A 15302-nucleotide genomic window follows, 5' to 3' on the forward strand; every position below is an offset into this window, starting at 1 on the left:
AGAGAGAGAAGCAGAGGGAGAAGCAGGCTCCCAAGGAGCAGGGAGCCTGATGTGGGACTCGATCCCAGGACCCTGGGATCATGACCTGAGCTGAAGGCAGACGCCCAACCATCTGAGCCACCCAGGCGCCCCTGAAGAAGTTGTTAATAGGAGCTTCATAGTTTTTGATAAGATGTGTAGGGTGAGGATATGTAGGACAATGAGGTAAATGTTACTGGAAAGTAGAGGAAAGAATATACTTATTTTGTAGTGGCAGAAAGTTTTATAACACTGTTTGCAGTAACTTCAAAAGTAGAAAATATCCCTAATAAATTGGGTGATCTATTAGGGAAATCTCTAAGCAAAGCAAAGTGCCCTCTGGTTTCTTCTTGCTAATTACAGTAAAATGTAAGAAGGGAGATAGACTAAAGGAAGAATTGTTAAACATAAAGAAACTAGGTCTTGATTATTTTGAAAATTTTCAGATACACATATAGCAAATGAGGCTAAAATTAAGAAAGGTTGAGCTAAGACCAAATCAGGGGAACAGCCAGGAAAACATCTTAAAAAAAATGATGGTTTTTCTCCAGATCTGACTCTCTTAATAATGTTGTGGGATTCATGTGGATTTTTAATTTTAATTTTTTTTGTGTGTGGGGTATTATTCCTTTAAACGAAAGAACTCTGGAGTTAACCAAATCTTGGCTAAATCTCAGTAAGAAGAGTAAGCTGAATAACTTTTAAATTGCTTTATTCCCATCCTCCCTCCCTACTTTTGAGGAAGCCTGTCCCAAGGCAAAGACTGACAATATTATGGTTCTAGATATCCCTGTCCAATCATTAGCTGACCACTAAGTTAACTAAGCAAAGATGTTAATAGCCACACAATACAAAGAATACTGACTTTACAAAATTAATCAGAAAAGTCATTAAACAAACAAACAACACATAGCAACAAAACCTGAGGTGGGGGATAATCTGATTTCTACCAGTGTCACATTGTATTATTTAAAATATCCACGTTTTTAAATAAAACATTACAAGAAATGCAAAAAAACAAGAAAGTATGGCCCATACACAGGAAGACTAAATCAACAGAAAATGTCTCTGAAGAAACCCAGATACTGAACTTACTAGACAAAAACTTTAAATCAGATATTTTAAATATGTTCAAAGACCTAAAGGAAACCATGTATAAAGGACTAAAGGGAAGTATCAGGAGAGTATCTCAGCAAATAAAAAATAAAGTTTTTAAAAAGAAACAGCTAGAAATTCTAGAGTTGAAAAATACACTAATTAAAATACAAAATTCACTAGGATGGATACAACAATATATTTGAACTGGCATAAAAGAGAATCAGTGAATTTGAAAATAGGCCCATTGAGATTACCCATTCTGAGGAAAGAGAGAAAAGAAGGAAGGGAGAGCAGGAAGGAGGGAAGGAAGGCAGGCAGGCAGGCAGGCAGGTGACGGGAGCGCACAGGAGGGGAGGAATAAAGAAAAAAAGAAAGAAAAATAAACAGTCTCAGAAACCAATGGAATACCATCAAGTGTACCAACATTCACAATGGCAGTCCCAGAAGGAGAGAAGAGAAAGAAGCACAAAGGGTAACTGAAGAAATGATAATGTCTCAAATTTGGTGAAAAACCATTACCTACATATCCTAGAAGCACAACAAACTCCAAGTAGGATAAACTCAAAGAGAACCACATTTAGATGCATTCTAATCAAATGGTCAGAAACCAAAGACAAAGAGCAAGTCCTAAAAGCAGCAAGGAAAAAAACTCAATTCATCACATGCAAGATCCTCAATGAGATTAACAGCCAATATCACACCAGAACCCATAAAGGCCAGAAGGCAGTGAGATGACATATTCAAGGAACTGAAAGAAAAAAAGAGTGTCAACCAAGAATTTCATATTCAGAAAAAGTATCCTTTGAAAACACAGGAGAAATTTAGATATTCTCAAATAAACAAAAACAGAAAACTTGCTTCAAGCAGGCCTGACTTAATAAAAGGACACTGGACAGTAACTCAGATCCACACAAAGAAATAATAAGCATCAGTACAGTAACAATATAGGTAAAATACAGTATAAATGTATTTTAGTAAATTATAAATGTATTTTTTGTTTGTAACTTTTTTCATATCTAATTCAGAAGTGATAAAGCAGTAATTATAAATCTCTCTCAGTGGGCAATGTATAAAGATGTAATATGGAAGATAAAAACAGCACAGAGGAGAGAAAATGAAATGGAGACATACAGGATCAAACCATAAGAGAATCTCTTATGGTTTGTCTCCCCTCTCTGATTTTGTCTTGTTTTATTTTTCCCCTCCCTTCCCCTATGCTCTTGTTTTCTTTTTTTTTCCAATGCTTATCTTTTATTGGAAGATAATGTGCCTACATAGCAAGTACTTGATAAATGTCTGCTGAATGACCAAATGATTCCCAGGATGAATTAGCTCAAAGTCCAAACACAGCGAGGGGTGGGGGGATTCCCAGCTGGTAAGCCATCTAGGCTTTGATCAAAGAGATACATCTTTAAAGTTTTATGTTAGAATAATAATCCCACACATCTGATTTCTGTGGAATGAGCAAGCCCCATCTCTAGCTGCTCTCCCCACCACAATCACAGCAGTCAGATAAAGTTGAGGAGTTTATTAGCGAAATATGAGAGGCAAAGATACCCCAAGTGACAGAAAGAAAATACTGAAAATATCCCTTCAAGCCAAGTAGGGGTCTGGCCATGACCTCCCCAAAAGGACAAGAACCTGGCGAGTTAGCAACAACATTCTCTGGTGGCCACCTTGCCAGGGCATAAGTGTCTCAGCCAGGACTGCCTCCCACCCGCCACCAAAGATGGAAAGGAGACAAAGACTGTTTATAGAATCAATCCAGAGGCAATCAGAGATGTAAGGAAAGTATGAGAAAGAAAGAGAGGTGGGGAGGACCTTAACAAAGAGTCCCAGGAGTTTGGCACTGAGTGCCTCAAATACACTGACAAACAGTTCTACAAAATGTTACTTAAAAGGTAAAATGCCTAATGTTCGTTCCAGTGGCTCCCCTGGACATCTTTCCACATGCCACATCACACACCAATGTACGTGGTAGAGCCCAAAGGCCATGATTTTGAAAAGAGAAACAAGAATAAGCCCTGTTGCTCTTTAAGGAAAGAGGAAGGAGCTGAGGCTGCTGGGGCCTTTCCCACGTTGGCCTGTGTTCCAGAAAGCAACTTCCCAGCAGCAGCATGGCATAGTTCTAGGTGAGGGTCTCACCTTTTGTCACCTGTGCTTGAAAGTACTCTATTCTCCATTCAAGGGCTGTCAATTTCTCATTTAGTGTTGCAAGTACTGAACGACAAGACATATTGAACGAACTGATAAAGTCCTCAATTTTCTTGATGCTGCTGTTGATGACCTCAATATATTCCGGGTTTGCCCAGTCCTGGTGAATCTCGCTGCACCAGATCCTCTTGACCCACCATGGCTGCCGCCTGAAGAGGACTTCTGTCTTGTTTCTTAAATTCCACATATCAGTGAGATCATATGATACTTCTTTCTCTGACTGACTTATTTCACTTAGCATAATACCCTCTAGTTCCATCCACGTTGTTGCAAATGGCAAGAGTTCATTTTTTGATGGCTGCATAACATTTCATTGTATATATATACCACATCTTCTTTATCCATTCATCTGTTGATGAACATCTGGGCTCTTTCCATAGTTTGGCTATTGTGGACATTGCTGCTGTAAACACTGGGGTGCAGGTGTCCCTACATTTCTGGTAAATACCCAGTAGTGCAGTTGCTGGATCATTGGGTAGCTCTATTTTCAACTTTTTGAGGAACCTCCATACTGTTTTCCAGAGTGGTTGCACCAGCTTGCATTCCCACCAACAGTGTAGGAGGGTTCCCCTTTCTCCGCATCCCTGCCAACATCTGTCGTTTCCTGACTTGTAATTTTAGCCATTCTGACTGGTGTGAGGTGGTATCTCATTAAGATTCTGATTTGGATTTCCCTGATGCCCAGTGATGTGGAGCACTTTTTCATGTGTCTGTTGGCCATTTGGATGTCTTCTTTGAAGAAATGTCTGTTCATGTCTTCTGCCCATTTTTGATTGGATTATTTGTTCTTTGGGTGTTGAATTTGGTAACTTCTTTATAGATTTTGGATACTAGCCCTTTATCTAATAAGACATTTACAAATACCTTCTCCCATCCCGTCAGCTATCTTTTGGTTTGGTCGACTGTTTCCTTTGCTGTGCAAAAGCTTTTTATCTTGATGAAATCCCAATAGCTCATTTTTGCCTTTGTTTCCCTTGCTTTTGGAGATATGTCTAGCAAGAAGTTGCTGCGGCCAAAGTCAAAAAGGTTGCTGCCTGTGTTCTGCTCTAGGATTTGGATAGATTCCTGTCTCACAAATTACATCTTTCATTCATTTTGAGTCTATTTTTGTGTATAGTATAAGAAAATGGTCCAGTTTCATTCTTCTTCATGTGGCTGTCCAGTTTTCCAAACACCATTTGTCGAAAAGACGGTCTTTTTTCGATTGGATATTCTTTCCTGCTTTGTTGAGGATCAGTTGACCATAGAGTTTGAAGGTCCATTTCCGGGTTCTCTATTTTGTTCCATTTATCTATGTGTCTGTTTTTGTGCCAATACCATACTGCCTTGATGATGAAAGCTTTGTTGTTGTTGTTGTTTTTTAAGATTATATTTGACAGAGAGAGAGAGAGAGAGCACAAGCAGGGGGAGCAGCAAACAGAGAGAGAGGGAGAAGCAGGCTTCTCGCCAAGCAAGGAGCCCGATGTGAGGCTCAATCCCAGGATCCCGGGATCATGCCTTGAACCGAAGGCAAATGCTTAACTGACTGAGCCACCCAAGTGCCCTGATGAATACACCTTTGCAACAGATGTTGAAGTCTGGCATTGTGATGCTACCAGCTTTGATTTTCTTTTTCAATATTCGTTTGGCTATTCAGGGATTCTTCGGGTCCCATACAAATTTTAGGATTATTTGTTCCACCTCTGTGAAAAAAACTGCTGATATTTTGATAGGGGTTGCATTGAATGTATAGATAGCTCTAGGTATCATAGACATTTTAACAATATTTGTTCTTCCAATCCATGAGCATGTAACATTTTTCCATTTCTTTGTGTCTTCCTCAATTTCTTTCATGAGTGTTATATAGTTTTCAGAGTACAGATCCTTTACCTCTTTGGTTAGGTTTATTCCCAGGTATCTTATGGTTTGGGGTGCAATTGTAAATGGGATCGATTCCTTAATTTCTCTTTCTTCTGTCTCATTGTTAGTGTATAGAAATGCAGCTGATTTCTGTGCATTGATTTTATATCCTGCCACTTTGAATTCCTGTATGAGTTCTAGCAATTTTGGCGTGGAGTCTTTTGGGTTTTCCACATAGAGTATCATGCCATCTCTGAAGAGAGAGTCTGACTTCTTCTTTGCCAATTTGGATGCCTTTTCTTTCTTTTTGTTGTCTGATTGCGGAGGCTAGGACTTCTAGTATTATGTTGAACAACAGTGGTGAGAGTGGGTATCCCTGTTGTGTTCCTGACCTTAGGGGAGAAGCTCTCGGTTTTTCTCGGTTCAGAATGGTATTTGCTGTGGGCTTTTCGTATATGGCTTTTATGATAATTGAGGTATGTTCCTTCTATCCCTACACTGTGCAAAGTTTTAATCAAGAAAGGACGTTTTACTTTGTCAAATGCTTTTCCTGAATCTATTGAGAGGATCATATGGTTCTTGTCCTTTCTTTTATTGATGTGATATATCATGTTGATTGATTTGTGAATGCTGAACCACCTTGCATCCCAGGAATAAATTCCACTTGGTCGTGGTATATAATCCTTTTAATGTAGTGTTGGATCCCATTGGCTAGTATCTTGACGAGAATTTTTGCATCCATGTTCATCAGGGATATTGGTCTGTAATTCTCCTTTTTGGTGGGGTCTTTGTCTGGTTTTGGAATCAAGGTAATGCTGGCCTCACAGAAAGAGTCTAGAAGCTTTCCTTCCACTTCGATTTTTTTAAACAGCTTCAGAAGAATAGGTATTAATTCTTATTTAAATGTTTGGTAGAATTCCCCTGGGAAGCCATCCATTCCTGGGCTCTTGTTTGTTGGGAGATTTCTGATGACTGCTTCAATTTCCTTGCTGGTTATGGGTATGTTCAGATTTTCTATTTCTTCCTGTTTCAGTTTTGGTAGTTTATATGTCTCTAGGAATGAATCCGTTTCTTCCAGACTGCCTAATTTATTGGCATACAGTTGCTCATAATATGTTCTTATATTTGTTTGTATTTCTTAGGTGTTGGTTGTGATCTCCCCTCGTTCATTCATTTTTTTGGGGGGTCCTTTCTTTTTTCTTTTTGGTAAGTCTGGCCAGGGGTTTATCAATCTAATTAATTCTTTCAAAGAACCAGCTCCTAGTTTTATTGATCTGTTCTGTTCTTTTGGTTCTATATCATTGATTTCTGCTCTAATCTTTATTAATTCTCATCTCCTGCTGGGTTTAGGCTTTATTTGCTGTTCTTTCTCCAGCTCCTTTAGCTGTAAGGTTAGGTTGTGTACTTGAGACCTTTCTTGTTTCTTGAGAAAGGCTTGTATTGCTATGTACTTCCCTCAAAAGAGACACTTTAAATTCAATGCTATGTACTTCCCTCAAAAGAGACACTTTAAATTCAAAGATCCAAATATGTTGAAAGAAACAGGATGAAAGGAAAAAAAGACATTATGAAAACATAACCAAAAGGAAGCTGGGGTGATTCTACTAATATCAGGCAAAAATCTATTTTAAGAAAAAAATTGTCAATAAAAACAGAGAAGGTCACTTTATAATAATAAAGTTCAATCTCTTAAGAAGTTTTAATAATTATAAACATATATGTACCTAAGAACAGAGCCCAAAAATACATGAAGAAATAACAGAATTAAAGGAGAAATAAAACAATCAATATTAACAGTTGGAAACTATTCAATAAACCACATTTAAAAAAAAAAGGACTTTATTTATTTATTTAGAGAGTGCACATGAGCAGGGGAGTGGGAGAGGGAGAGAGAAAATCCCAACTAGACTCTACACTGAGCACAGAGCCCTATGCAGGGATCAATCCAGGATCCCAAGATCATGACCTGAGCCAAAATCAAGAGTCAGACACTTAACTGAGCCACCCAGGTACCCCTAAACCACTTTCAATAATGGATAGAAAATCCAGAAAGAAGATCAACAAATAGAAGATTTCAACAACACTAAATTAACTCTATCTAACAAACATATGCAGCACTCCATCCCAAAACTGCAGAATACATATTTTTGTCAAATGGATGTAGAACCCTATGACCCAGCAATTGCACTATTGGGTATTTACCCCAAAGATACAAATGTAGCAATCCAAAGGGGCACCTGCACCCCAACGTTTATAGCAGCAATGTCCACAATAGCCAAACTATGGAAAGAGCCCAGATGTCCACCGACAGATGAATGGATAAAGAAAATGTGGTATATATAAACAATGGAATATTATGCAGACATCAAAAAATGAAATCTTGCCATTTGCAACGATGTGGATGGAACTAAAGGGTATTATGCTAAGTGAAGTAAGTCAATCAGAGAAAGACAATTATCATATGATCTCACTCATATGTGGAATTTGAGAAACAAGACAGGATCACAGAGGAAGGGAGGGAAAAATGAAACAAGAAGAAATCGGAGAGGGAGACAAACCAAGAGACTCTTAATCTCAGGAAACAAACTGAGGGTTGCTGGAGTGGTGGGGGGTGGGAAGGATGGGGTGGCTGGGTGATGGACATTGGGGAGGGTATGTGCTATGGTGAGTGCTGTGAATTTTTTAAGACTGATGAATCACAGACCTGTACCCCCGAAACCAATAATATATTATATGTTAATAATAAAAAATGCATGTAGAAAATCTGTAAGACAGACCAAATGTCGGGCCACAAAACAAAAAGATTAAAAACATAAAAGGTATGTTCTCCAAAATCAAAGGAATAAAACAAGTAACAAAAGGAAATATGGGAAATATACAAATGTAAAAATAAAAATAAAAAACATATTCCTAAACATCTAATAAGTAAAAGACTGGGTCACAAAGAACATTAGGACAGACTTAAAGTTTTTTTTTTTAAACTTTTTTTTTTAAGATTTTATTTATTTATTTGAGAGAGAGAGAATGAGAGATAGAGAGCGCGAGAGGGAAGAGGGTCAGAGGGAGAAGCAGACTCCCCGCTGAGCAGGGAGCCCGATGTGGGACTCGATCCCGGGACTCCAGGATCATGACCTGAGCCGAAGGCAGTCGCTTAACCAACTGAGCCACCCAGGCGCCCCGGACATACTTAAAGTTTAATGAAAAAGAGAATACAACATACCAAATGGTATGAGATGCAGCTAAAGCAGTGCTTAGGGGCAATTTGTAGCTGTAAACACATATATATATTTTTTAAAGAAATTCAAACCAACAACCCATTAGCCTACCTGCCTTGAGAGAAAAGGAACTGAAAACTAAACCCAAAACAAGCAAAAAGGAGGAAATAAATAAAAGGGAGCAGAAAAAAATATAGAAGAGAAAAACAACAGAGAAGATCAATGAAACTAAAAGTTGGTTCTTTGAAAAGATCAACAAATTCTCAAGCCTTTAGCTAGACTGACCAAGAAAAGAAAACTAGAGAAGACTTAAGTTGCTAAAAAAAGGAATGAAGAGACATCACCACTAACCTTAAAGAAACACAAAACAGAATCAGAAAATACTATAAAAAATTATACACCAACAAATTAGATATCCTAACTCATGTAACACTGTATGTTAACTATATTAGAATTAAGAAATAATAAAATTTGTAAAAAGAAAAGAACAAATTACAATCCTAGATGAAATGGCTAAATTCTAGAAAGACAAACTACCAAACTGACTCAAAGATTTAATAGAAAATGTAAATAGACCTATAATAAATAAAAACATTGAAATAATAACTAAAAATCTTGCCACAAAGAAAGCCCAGGGACAGATTTACCAGTGAATAAATTAGACATTAAAAAAATTAATGCCAAATCCTTCAAAATTTCTAAGAAAGAGATGAGGAAGGAACACTTCCCAATTCATTCTATGACAGCAATATTAGCCTTATATCAAACTAGAGAAGGAAATCAAATAAAAAGAAAATTACCACGCCAAATGAAAACTATCCATTATGAAGAGACACAAAAATCCTAAATAAAATACTATCGAACAGAATCCAGCAACACATAAAAAGAACTATACACCAAGAATTTATCCTAAGAATGCAAGGTCAGCTCAACATATAAAAATGAATCAGTCATTGTAATAAAACATTAATAAGAGATAAGAGCCAAATCTCCACAGATGTAGAAAAGCACTTGAGAAAATCCAGTAAGCTTTCATGCTAAAAACACTGAACAAGTTAGGAATAGAAGAAAACTACCTCAATTTAAGAAAGGGTGCCAATGAAAAATTCACAGGTAACATCACATTTAATGGTGAAAGATAGAAAGCTTTCCACCTAAGATCAGGAACAAGACAAGAATATATGCTGTCACCACTTCTATCCAACATATACTTAGAGGTTCTAGGCAGGGCAATTAGGCAAGAAAAATAAATTAAAGGCATTTAGATTGGAAAGATAGAAGTAAAGCTCTGTTTGTACATAACATAATCTTTAAAAAATATTTTTACTTTAATTCCACTATAGTTAACATACAGTTATATTATTTTCATGTGTACAATATAGTGATCCATAACAATCTTATGTATAGAAATTTCTAAGGAATACAAACACAAAATTTTAGAGCTAATGATTAAGTTTAGCAAGGCTACAGAAAATCATATCAATAAACAAATATCAATTTTATTTCTATACAATGGCACTAAACAATTCCAAAATGACATAAGAAAATAATTCCATTTACAACAGAACCACAAAGAATAAAACACAGAAGTTAACAAAGGAAGTAGAAGTTTTGTATGCTAAAAATGATGAAACTTAAAAACAACCTAAATAAGTAGAAATACATCCTGTGTTCATGAACTGCAAGATGTAATATTGTTAAGATGGTTAATACTCCCCAAAGAGGTTGAACACAATCCCCGTCAAAATCCCAGCTAGCATTTTTGTAGAAATTGGCAGCTTGATCTAAACTTCATATGGAAATGCAAGGAACCCAGAATAGCCCCCAAAAAAATCTTGAAAAAGAAGAACTAAATTGAAGTGTTAGCATGTCCTGATTTTGAAAATTACTATAAAGTGCAATAATCAAGACAAGGTGTTACTGGCATAAAGTTAGACATATAGATGAATGTAGTAGAACTGAGCCCCAAAATAAACCCTTATATTTGAAGTCAATTTATTTTTGATATGAGTACCTAGACCATTCAATGGGGGAAAGAATAGTCTTTTCAACAAAGGTGCTGGGACAACTGGATATTTACATACAAAATGAAGCTAGATCTCTACCTCATACAATATATAATAATTAACTGAAAATGGATCAAAGACCTAAACAGAGGAGCTAAAACCGTAAAAACTTTAGAAGAAAACATATATGTAAATCTTCATAACCTTGGATTGAGGCAACAATTCGTTACATATGACACCAAAAGCACAAGCAACAAAAGAAAAAAATAGATATACTGGATTTGATCAAAATTAAAAACCTTTGTACTTCAAAGGACACTATCAAGAAGCAAAAAGTCCACACAATGGGTGTTAATATTTATAGATCATCTGATAAAAGTCCAGTGTCCACAGTATATAAAGAACTCTTGTTATAAATCAACAATAAAAAAACAAATGCCCAAATAAAAAATGGCAAATGATTTGAGTAGATATTTTTCCAAAGAATGTTACTAATAGCCAATAAACACATGAAAAAGATGCTTAACATCATTGTTCATGAGGGAAATGTAAATCAAAACCACAAGGAGATATCATTTCATACCCAAAAGGAGCACTATAATAAAAAATGCAGATAAAGTGCTCATGAAGATATGAAGAAATCTGAACCCTCAAACACTGCTCGTGAGAATGCAAAATGCTGTAGCCACTTTGGAAAACACAATGGCAGTTTTTCCAAAATGTAAACATATGATGAAGCTAATTCCACTCCAAGGTATATACCCCCCAAAACTGAAAACATACGTCCAAGCAAAAATGAGTACATGAGTGTTCATGGTAGCATTATTCATAACAGACAAAAAGAAGAAACAACCCAAATGAACATGAATCGGTGAAAGTACAGATACATACAACAGAGTATTATTCAATCATAAAAAGGAACGAAGAAGTGACACATACTATAAGGATGAACTTTGAAAATAATATGCTAAATGAAGGCTGCACATTGTATGATTCCATTTATATGAAATGTCTAAAATAGGCAATTTATAGAGACAGAATAGATTTAGTGGTTGCCAGATCCTGGGGGAGGATAGGAAAGGATGAGGAATGAGTGTTAATCTGGTAATGGGTTTCTTTTTTAGGATGATGAAAATGTTCTGGACTCAGATAGCAGTGATGGTTGTAAAACTTGGTGCATGAGTATACTAAAACCCACTAAATTGTATACTTTTTAAAAAGTTAATTTCATAGTATGTGAATTACATCTCAATTAAAAAAAAAAAAACAGAAAGGAGGGCTAACTCAGCAGAACATGACAGATCCAAGAGCCATAAGGAATTATTCTTAGACCTTAAGATCTAATCAAAGAATTCTCAGGAATTATTCTTAGACCTTAAGATCTAATCAAAGAATTCTCAACTTCTGCCCAGCTGGATTTCAGATTTGCTATGAATAGTGACCTCTGTGTGCACCCCTTTCCCCAATTCTGAATAGGAGTGTTTACAGTGGTTATCCTACGCCTGTCCCACCACTCTGTGGGGTGTGTGTGGGAAGGTACCTTGTCTTTTTATTTTTAAAGGTCTACAGATCAAGATGAACTGTACTTGAAGTGCCGTGCTTAAAGAGCAGCACCCAAAGAACCTTGTTTGCACCTGGAACTAAATTAGTATTGTAATACTGTAATAACAGTAAGACTTTTGAAGGTCTTGGGCAAAGATGAATATATTTTGCATATAAAGAGATGTGAATCACTGGGAACAGACTGATTCCAACTTCCTTGTATTCACACCTTTGTTTAGTATTCTCCCACAAGGAGAGCTAGCATATAATGCCATTGTTTACCAAAGAGGAATAGTGGCTCTTGAAATCATTCTAAGAATACTGATTGGGTTGTCTCAATTATGAGATCATCAATGTGGAATATATGTCATTAATCCAATAAAATGTTTTAAAGGTCATGATAGTGGCATTTTATAATCTTCTCCCATCCCCATTTCCCTTCTCTCCATGTATGACAGCTATATTAACAACAATTAACACCAGTTTAGCACTTTATAGAACAAGAACTCTGATGTACAACGGTATCATTTAATGTCAAGAATCATATTAGTACAGATAATGATATAAGGAAAAATAAAAAGGGAAGCAAAGTCCTATAGAACCATTTATGGTACACAGTTTTTGCCCTTGCCTTTTATTTTTTGTCAAGTATTTTACTTCTAAACATTTCAATCTATAGAAAAATTTAAAGAAGAGTACAGTGTACTTCCACAAAACTTTACCTCTATAGATTCAACAACCGTTGACATTTTGTATCATTTGCTTTACATATACACAAGTTATTTAGGAGTGAAGCATTTGCAGATATGAATTCTTAACATGAAATACTTGGGTAATAAAGAACATTACCATATATAACTATAATGCCATCATCCCTTTCACGAAATTTAACACAAACAATAATGCCCCCAACTTTCCCAATTATGTCCTTTACAGCCTTTTTTCTCCCCAATTTCAGGATGCAATAAAGAATCACATGTTGTATTTGACTGTCATGTGTCTTCAGTTCTTTTTTCTTTCATGCCATTTAGTTTCTAGCATGTTCCACAATTTGGGTTACATTCCTCATCATTCAGGTTCAGATTAATCATTTTTTATAGGAATAGTACCATAGGTGATATGCCTCCTTGGAGTATCAGTTGGTCCCAGTATCAGTTGATGGGGTTTTGGAATATAGGTGAAGTTTGGTGGCGGGATATCTGGAGCTGATGACCAAGAAAGAATTCTTGGTGCAAAATGGTGGTTTTATTAAAGCACGGGGACTGGACCAGTAGGCAGAAAGAGCTGCTGCACCGGGGTTGAGGGGGTGGCTGATTATATACTTGGGAGTTGAAGGAGGTAATGAAAAGGGAGGTTTTCAAAAGGATTTTCATATGTTCAAGAAGACTCCCAGGATACCAGATGCCATTGTCAGGTTAAGGTGGTTTTTCCTTCTAGCAAGGCATTAATATGAAGACAGTTGGGAGGTTCCTGGATGAATGTCACAGGTATCCCACCGGGGGCTGGGGGGGTTGGGTTTGCAGGGTGTCAGCTTATGCTTTGTCTTCAGCTAGCTGCCTGCTCCCTCATCATCAGTGATGCATCTATCACTTGCTTTAAGATGACACCCAACAAATCTCTCCATTGTGAAGTTACCTTTTCTCCTTTGTAATTAGTAATCCATGGAGTAATACTTTAATGGGATTATCCTGTTCGCCAACATTCAACATTCCTCAATAGTTTTAGCATGATTGATGATTCCTGCCAGAATCAATTGTTACACTAGTGATAGCAAAATGGTAATTTTGTAATTCCATTATTCATTCTCTATTTTTATGTAGCATTCTTTAAAATAGTGACTTCCCTTCTGTGAAAACCCTTGTCTTGGGGCGCCTGGGTGGCTCAGATGGTTAAGCGTCTGCCTTCGGCTCAGGTCATGATCCCAGGGTCCTGGGATCAAGCCACACATCGGGCTCCTGGCTCAGCGGGGAGTCTGCTTCTCCCTCTCCCTCTGCCTCTTTCCCTGCTCATGCTCTCTCTCTCTATCTCTGTGTCTCAAATGAATAAATAAAAAATTAAAAAAAAAACAAAAAAAAAACCCTTGTCTTTTGTTATCACTATGGACTCACGGACTGTTTCTTGTTATCCAATGTTATTGTCCATGCCATCGTTATTCATTTTAATGTACAAACTGTTCCAAATTTAGCCAGTGGAAACCCCTTCAAGTTGGTCCTTGTAACCTTTTGATTTATCTCCTGTTTGTGGGGACTTCCTTATTTTTTAGCAAAAAGAAGATAGTCCATGTCCACCTTCTACTTTTCCTGTCCCTGATTTAGAATCAACCAATACTGCAAATATCGTATTTTTCCTTTTTGTGGTAGGGAGGACTATTGAGACATCAAGATCTAGATGTTAAGTGTGGTCATTGCTACTACGGTGTCACTGCTTCTAGAATCTTAACAGTAGGCAAAGCTAATAAATACCATATATGTAAGCATTTTATATATATGTGTGTGTGTATATATCTATATGCATATATATGTATATATTTAAATCATGAATTCATAGATACCTCTATTAACAGAGCACTGTTATTTTTCTTCCCCCATTCCATATTTTTATTCCCTTGTCCAACAGAAAAAAACTCTCAGAATTACTACATGAATACTGCTGCTGAAAAATATTAATCCTTAAAATATGTCCCACTGAGAGTACAAAGTAATAGGTTATTTAATTTTTTTCTGTGTTCTGTAGTATCCATATGATACAGTTAGGTTTATTTGTTTTTTTGTTGTTTGTACTCAATCACAGGGTTCACTGCCCCATCCTTGCTGATTTAATTTTATTTTTTTTAAAATGCTTAAGATTCTCGCTCTCCCTCCCCCTCTCCCTTTGCACACCCCCTCCAAATAGTAAAAAATTAACATTTTTCAAAAGTCAAAACTATAGACTCAAATTAAGTTTCACTTATTTTCCACCACTCCCAAAGTAACCAATCTCATTAGTTTCTAGTTTATCCTTTTGTGTTTTTGTGTAAAAGTAAACAGATTCATATATTCTTCCCTCTTCTTTCTTAAAAGTGAACATACTATATACAATATGCAGTATAATTTTTCTTCTTGTTTTTTCCACTTAAAAATACATACCCAGGGGGCGCCTGGGTGGCTCAGCTGGTTAAACGTCTGACTCTTGATTTCAGCTCATGCCATGATCTAAGGGTCTTGCGATCAAGCCCCACATCTGCCTGAGACACCCTCTCCCTTTCCCTCTGCCCTTCCCCCTGCTCTCTCTCTCAAAAAATAAATCTTAAAAAAAAAAAATACACAAACACACACACCCAGGGAATTTTAATCATTCTCATCAGTTCACAGAGATGTTCTTCATTCTTCAT

The 15302-nt window shown here is 36.6% G+C and overlaps 1 protein-coding gene and 1 pseudogene across 13 annotated transcripts in view; both read right to left on the reverse strand.

Annotated features, from left to right (window-relative positions):
- Positions 1 to 15302, reverse strand: part of LCORL (ligand dependent nuclear receptor corepressor like) — a 163425-nt gene that overhangs the window by 60857 nt on the left and 87266 nt on the right. The gene's annotated exons all lie outside the window — the stretch shown is intronic.
- Positions 3140 to 3470, reverse strand: LOC112835883 (probable protein BRICK1 pseudogene; annotated as a pseudogene).

Source organism: Callorhinus ursinus, unplaced genomic scaffold, assembly GCF_003265705.2.
Source record: "Callorhinus ursinus isolate GAN/ISIS: 27379988/994484 unplaced genomic scaffold, GSC_fseal_2.0 scaffold4, whole genome shotgun sequence".
NCBI classification, from domain to species: Eukaryota; Metazoa; Chordata; class Mammalia; order Carnivora; family Otariidae; genus Callorhinus; species Callorhinus ursinus.